This window comes from Quercus suber, unplaced genomic scaffold (genome assembly GCF_002906115.3).
Source record: "Quercus suber isolate HL8 unplaced genomic scaffold, Cork oak 2.0 scaffold_68, whole genome shotgun sequence".
Taxonomy (NCBI): Eukaryota; Viridiplantae; Streptophyta; class Magnoliopsida; order Fagales; family Fagaceae; genus Quercus; species Quercus suber.
Window position 1 is genome coordinate 1216700 of NW_027069533.1, and position 7766 is coordinate 1224465.

General features: G+C 30.5%; 1 long non-coding RNA gene across 2 annotated transcripts; it reads left to right on the top strand.

Moving 5' to 3' along the window:
* Positions 1-222: 222 nt before the first annotated feature.
* On the top strand, positions 223-5000 carry LOC112018519 (uncharacterized). Of its 2 annotated transcripts, XR_002883615.2 has the most exons (5): positions 223-560; positions 659-900; positions 1131-1178; positions 1691-1834; positions 4643-5000. It is a non-coding gene; the product is annotated as an uncharacterized LOC112018519 (long non-coding RNA). The 2 variants fall into 2 exon arrangements; XR_002883616.2 differs by lacking the exon at positions 1131-1178 and having other exon boundaries at positions 224-560.
* The last annotated feature ends 2766 nt before the right edge of the window (positions 5001-7766 follow it).

Below are 7766 nucleotides of genomic sequence, written 5' to 3' on the forward strand. Positions count from 1 at the left end.
CAGGTTCTTATAGGTATTTAATTTGAATCTACCACTAAAATTACTTTCTTACTCAACGATAATAGCCAGTTACAATTTGTCAGTGTCACCTAAGATATATTATGAAAATGTTGTGGACGTAACATTTCTTAATAAATAATTGAATAATTGGGTGCGATCATACCAATTATTCATTCATTAAGTGTTTAAATAATGTTAAAACAAAGTGACAGCATGGTATACATAAGTTAATTGTCCTTATTGCTAAAGAGTCTTGTCACACAGAAAACTTCCACCTTCATCATTAGTGCTCTCTCTCAAAGCCCAAAACCAAAGCTAGCAACACACACACAGATCATTCCAAGCAAACCCTTTTAAAAGCAAAAAATTACTCTTTTCGGGGTGTTTTCGATTTTGGCTAAGCAGTGAATTTTACTTTGATCGATGGGCAGTGAGCATGTCATTAAACCTACCCATAACAATTTGCAATCAAGAATGAAAAGATGTCTCTCACTTCCTGTCAGATTTTCTTCCATCACCGTAAACCTCTACTCACTACCCGACCATTGGAATCATTATTGGTTAGTTCTGTTTTAAATTTAAAAATTTAGGGTTTTGGGTTTTTATTTGGAATATCAATTGGGTATTAATTATGATTTACATTGGAATTTTGGGTTAGATTTGGTTTTGATTAAGTGATACGAAGACAGAGGAACCAAGCAGAGTTCGTAGTGATACTGCGATACAGAGAAAGGGAAGGAGAAAAAAAACCCTAGCGATCTCTTCTTATCAGACTCTACTTAACATTCAACCGTTCCCTCTCTAGACTTAGAGCATTGCTACAAGCACATAGAGAAAGAAAAATATATGGGCATCAACACCGTTATATCTACCACCATCAAATCGTCGGAATTGGCTCCAGTACATCTTTTTTTTTTAGTTTTTTTTGTTGGATAAGTTTAGATTTGATCTTGGTTTTGATTCCTTTTTGTTTCAGGTTTTTGGGTTCACCATGAAAATGTTTGTTTTTGGATTCCTTTCCCTGTTTTCTAATATCTGTGTTCATAGTTTTTTTTTTTTTTTTTTTTTTTGGGTATTGATTTGGAAAACCGGTTTTGCTGTTGATTCACCACCAATCTCCTTTTTCACAGGTAACTTCTTTTCTCTTTTTTTCTCTCTTTGGAGCACTGGCCATTCAGGTTTTTCTCTCTTACTCTTTGGGTTTTCAGTTTTGGTAGATATTTGGATTCTAATTGGTTCTTAATTTTTCCAATCCTACTTTGAATTTTGATTTTAGGTTTTTGAATCTTTTGGTAGATATTTGGATTCCAATTGGTTCTTAATTTTTCCAATCCTACTTTGAATTTTGATTTTTGGTTTTTGAATATTTTGGTAGATATTTGGATTCCAATTGGTTCTTAATTTTTCCACTCCTCCTTAGAATTTTGATTTTAGGTTTTTGAATTTCTTGATTTTAGCAAATCAAAGAATGTTTCATGACAACATAGCTATAATAAGAATGGTTTTAAATTTTCTCAATCTTTGCAAGTACCTCAGTGCTGGGAAACCATATTTATTACCTACAAACTTCTGATTATTCATGCTTACAGGTAAATGCATAAAATAAAAATATTCCTTTCATGTTATGCTTTCTGACATGCGTTTAGGTCCTATGCACCTTAGAATATTAAAATTTTGGAAATTTTGGTAGGGTGCTCATGATGCAGAGATCCTCTCATTGAGCTTTACCGTATCAAGTAAAAAGGAGGGCTAATTCTGAAGAAGTTGCAAATAGCCAGTTGCTCCTTGCATCAGGGGGCCACGATTGAATGATCCATCTTTATGATGTCAATAGGTTTTCTACTTTCCTCTGTTTTTTATTTTTATTTTGTTAATCTCTGCCCACTCACTGGGGTCTCTGTATTGCTGTTTATCTCTGTGAGTTGTGGACTTCTTTCATTGTAATTTTGCATGATTATTGCTTCATTTTGAACGAAATTTCTTGAATTTGCTGCAAACCTTGATGGATATTGCTTAATGAAAACTTATCTGTCTCATATATGTGACTTCAACTTTTTTTTTTTTTTTTTTAAATCTAAGTTTTATATCAAGGTTAGCAATCTGTAACTAACTCAAAAAACAAATGAAATAAATATGACTCTAGGCTTACTTTGTCTTAAAGATTTTTTTTTTTTTTTTTAAGTGTATATGATATAACATTAATGATTTTTTTTTTCCATATAGCGGGTAATTTGTTTGTCTTTTTAAGACATTTCAATGGGTAATATAATATTTTTGTCTTGGCTTGTGTCAAATTGTAATTTATAGGTCTTAATTTTATGTTTTCAATTAGGCTATAGCTGTTGCTTTGCAGATAGCTTTTGTTTACAGCATATATTTTTTGAAATTCATACATATATTTTTTGTTTTGGTTGGAATCACTTAGGTTTTTCAAGTTAGAATGAATTTTGAGAATGACAAGGATGTGCAAACTCAACAGGCAATGTGGGAAGGACAACATGAACTTTCATTTGTTGTTGTTTTTTTGTAGTGTCTGGATTTTTGCTGCTTAGAATGTTACTTTTATGTTGATGAAATATCTTAAAGTGCATACTGGGTTTTCATTATTTTGTTTCGACTATACTCTTGATTAGAGTCAGTTATTGTTGAAATTTTTATTTGACTATGTTTTGGAGGTATTATGGTATTTTATTATTGTTGAAATTATAGGTAGTTCTTTGATCATATTATATGCAGGGAATGGTTGCAACAATAATGCATGATGTGTGTTTGATAAAATGTCTCAAAAATCTGCACTGCACACTGTTTCATAAAAATCTGCACTGCAGTACACTATTTTATAAAGTCTGCATTGTTTTGAATAACTTTCTGCAATTTTTTTTTTAAATAACTTTCTATAAATCAATTTTCTATTTTGTATGTTGGTATTTGCTGTTTCATATTTTGCAGCAGAGTGAAAAGAAATCGAGTTAATGCTTCTATGTCATGTAAGGTTTTGAACATTGGAAGTTGTAATTTTGTTGTTTGTTACCTTTTCATAATTTATTATACGTTAGTATTGCTTAAATTGTACTGGCATAAATTTTTTTATTTTTTTTTGTTTGTAATCTTTACATCTATGAATTCAAACTGCAATTCAGACTCCTGTGACCCCCACGGTAAAGGTTTTTTTTTTTTTTTTTTTTCACTTTTAAAATTTATGGATTTGGTTATATACTTATATTTGGTTGGATTGATATCAATTTAGGTCTTTGGTTTAAATTTGATTTTGATTAAGGAATTTGGTTAAGAATGCTTTACGTTTGGGGTATATCGAGTTAAATTAGGGATTGGTTTTTTATTTTTTTCTCTTCTTTCTTAAATCTAAACGTGGGATGTGGAGTCTTTTTTTTTTTTTTGGTTGGGGTGGGAGTGTTTCTTTTTAATCTAGACATGGGAGTGTATTTCCATGGCATTGGAGTGTTTTTTAATCTAAACGTGGGAGTGTAGAATTGTGGCAGTGTGGAAGTGCTTTTTTTTTTTTTTTTTTTAATTAAAAAAAAAATTCTAAATGTGGTAGTGTTTTTGGTTTTAGGTTGGCATTTACATTGTCTGAGGATTCTGCCTCTCAAGCCATTTATTAGCATCTGGTAGACGATACATTGTGTTGACTTTTGTTTTCAATTTTTCTATCACTCTTGCTCTGCCTTAGCGTGTCGTTTGGTTTCATTGGGGTTGCCATGCATTGTTTTTCTGTTTAATTGTGTTGCTTTTTCCTTTTTTGCCATTTAGTCTCCATAATTCTCACGTTAACCCATGTGCGGGTTTGCTCCCTTTTGTTTTGTATTCTCCCCTAATCATAACATAAGAATATGCATTATTTAAAATTGATGGAGGACTCGAGTTCTAGCATATTTGGTAGTTTGATTGGTGGTGCATTATACAGTTAGGATAATCATTTTAATTATTTTGAATATCCATTAGTTGAGAAAATGCAGTGATAGTTAGAGTGGTCATGGTGAGAGATATACTATTTATTTATAATTATTATATCAATATTAGTTTGTCACTGTACAATGGTTTTTGATTTGTGGCTTAGCTAATTTTATAGAAATTATTGTATTAGTGGCTTAGCCAATTTTATATAATTAAATTGTTGTATTACTTTACTCAAACATATAAATTCCAGCTGCTGCATAAAAAAATAAATAATTAAAGAAAATTCACAACTCCAAGAAAAACTCAATGATGACACAATTTTTGCTCTAAGAAAATTGAGTCTAATGAAAATTCTACTACTCTACTATTTGAGAATGTTGAAATCAATCTAAACTACTGAAGTAAAAAATAAAAGAAGAGACAAAAAAGAAAAAAAAAATCCAACTGCTTATCTTTTTATAGATTAGAAAAATTATTAAAAAAGATTCACCCTAAAGAGTTCAAAACAGAAATCTTAATGACATCTTTTAGATCAAATAAGCTTTCTTTTAAAATTTTATTTTTGGTTGTGTTATGCATCTTTAATTATTGGTTTTTTGTTTCTGTAATGGACTTTGTGTTGAGGCTTCAGTACAAAGTGCTGTACTCAATTAATTTGGAATGTGTTGCGGTTTTCTTAAAATTGTATATTTCTCACAAAAGTCACTATTTCATTAATATCCAGTTTCCATGAAGAAGAAGAAGGAGATACAAGTGGTGAAAGCAGGGTTGGTGTTGCCAATCCACCTTTGTTTCAAGCAAATCCAAAGGCAAGCACTAGAAACATCTATAGCAAATCATTCATGTCGAGAATTAGAAGAATTACCCTTAAGAACCACCTGTAAGTTCTTTGAATGAAAGAAAATATGGGGAATCTTTTTTTTCATTGGCTTTCCTTCATTTTCGGAAAAGCATATATATTAATTACTAGAGGGAATGACGAGAATGCACTTTGTATTACTCCTGGCAAAAAGTTGTACTTGCTAAACGAATTGACCATGGCTTTATATATTATATTATATAGTTCTGGATTTATATTTAAATGATTTTATTTGATTGTGGAAGTTGTCTACAAATTCAAGGACTCAAATTCTTTATTTTTACCAATGTAAATTAGAGAAAACAGAATTGATGGGATGAACAATTGCGACAATGTTGTTTTGATTTTTTTTTTTTAAAAAAAATATGTTTTTAGTATGTATTGAACAATTGAATTTTTTAAATTCCTAACCTACATGTCACATTTTATTGTCATTTTGGAAGTGGTATTGTGTTTTGTGGTGTAGAGTTTGAGGAGATCCTTATTCATATTTGTGTTTGGCCTCTTTGTACTTTGTAGTCTAACGAATTTGAAGTAATTATACTTTAATTGTATAAATAAGATCTACTCAGGGAAAGGGTATTTCTAAATTTAAGTTAAGCATATGGATATGGTATCTAATGTAGAAAAAATTTCATATTAATAAATTCCTTGAATAATTTACAAAACCATTTATTAAGGCTTAGCAGTCATAATTGGATGAAAATTGCAGAAAATTTTCATTATTTTAAATTTTGTTAGTCATGAGAGGATGAAAAAATGAAAGACCATATTACTTAATGCAAAAAAGACCATGTGGACACAAAAGCTCTTACTGTTTTGTATATGTTAGCATATGGGACACCGACAATGGTTTTGGATACCACAATATTGATTGTAAATTTGTGAATATCAAGACTTGATTTTACACAAATCTTTGAGTTTTTCCTGTTGGGTGATTTCACAAATGTTAGAGTTGATTTATCATGTTCATTGTGTGTGCATTATATTGTGATTGCGTTAATATATTGTTTTAAGTTATCGTACAATCCAGGATTTGTTAGCACTTAGCACAATTAGGCAATATAAGGAGTTCCTGTATAATATTTCATTTTTTAAATCATCATTTGTGAAATTATGTTTAGTTTATGAGAATGTTGTGGGCTAAAGTTTTCCAATGCTTTTTGTAATACCCAAAAGAGAAAAGGGGTGGAATGGGGTTAAAATTGGTGATAAATTGGGTTTAACCTACAGAAACAATAAGAAAGATTTCTTTTATTTTAACTTTTTATATGCTCCTTCATTCCCTCACACAAATTATGATACATACCTCAAAGGCTTTAACTAATATTGTCATATAAATTTTAGTTTGGTGTGATTCATTGTGGTTCCTAGAAATAGCAGATATGGTGTTTGAAATTGTCATGTAAGAGATTTCAAATCTTCATCCCATAAAATTTGAATCATCTGCATTTTCTAATAAAGTTTGCTAAATTATAAATTAGAACCATCATTTCTAACTAAAAATCCCCGCATTTCTACATCTAATCTACCAAACAATACTTGCTAAATAATAAAGCACAATCTTTCTTGTCCAAAGCATATTTTATGTCACTATGATGAGAGTGAACCATACTCATGTGGAAGCACACAATATAATAAAATAAAAGTAAACCATCCACTGATGACACATCACATAGCTCCCACAAATAAATTATACAAATTCAATCAAACTATACTCATCTAAGCTAAAAGATAGACAATACAAACAACATTTCCTATACGCCCAACGCACAATTCACCTATGCACACAAACCACTCTTATGCCAATTATTTATAAGCACTTACAAGTAAAGCCCCAGTTGATAAGCCATATCATATAAGGTTTGCTAGCCTGCTCGACTGAAATTGTGCTTAATTATCATCTCCTCTTCCCTTCCTCCTTTCATCTGCTCTATCTTACCCCACCACTCATTCTCATCAACATATATATATATATATATATATACTGCTAAGTTTTGTTAATGAAATTTTCTCGTTAATAATATGAATTTAGACTTAACTGAGGCTTTTAAACATGAATAAACTCATGATTAATAATATATCCATTCCCGTGCGGTAGCACGGGCTACATACTAGTTTAGTGTAAAAGCAGTAACACATATGACATCAGTAAAATGAAATCCGGAAAATCTAGATGGGTTTGAAATGGACAGATCTAACATGTTAACATGTTTAGACATTTTTTTTTTTTTTAAATTGATGGCAAGATGTTTGGACTTTAGAAAGATTTTTCTCACTCGTTACCATTACTATTTTTCCAAATAGGAAAACAGTAAACTGTTCATGTTTTAAAATTAAACGTTTAATATTGACTCCCCCATGATGGATTCAACGGAGTGAATTATGGCTGTTGTGATGTGAACAGAACTCACGAAACTGATGGTCCACCGTGGAGTCTAAACAAAATATCTGGCATCAAGGGGTCTGTTTGGTATACATGTTCAAATACATGTTTTCAGTTTTTAAATAACTTTATACGTATTTTCACATACTTTTTCACTCATATATATTTCCAAAAAACTGAAAACAGTTGTTTGAACACACGTATCAAACAGGCCTAAATGTTTTTTTTTTCTCAGTTGAGACTTGCACCTTAAACAAAAGCCAAGGCAAAAGGCTTTATGACAATTTTTGGTTGTATAATTTATGAGTTAATTAGCTGCTACATCTACCGGACCATCACATCATGGTCCTTATAACTAATTGTGATGGGCAGAAATTGTTGGGAATAATAATATATATATATATATATATATGAATTCTCATATATATAAGATGCAAAAGACAGAAGAAAAATAACATAAAAATAAATACAATAATACGACACAAGAAATGATGTGATTCGATAATTTACCTATATCCATAGAGTTGTAGCGATTTTACTATTTTAGGGAAATTATGTAAGATTTGGCTATATAATTTTTATCTCTAAAACAACACATCAAAC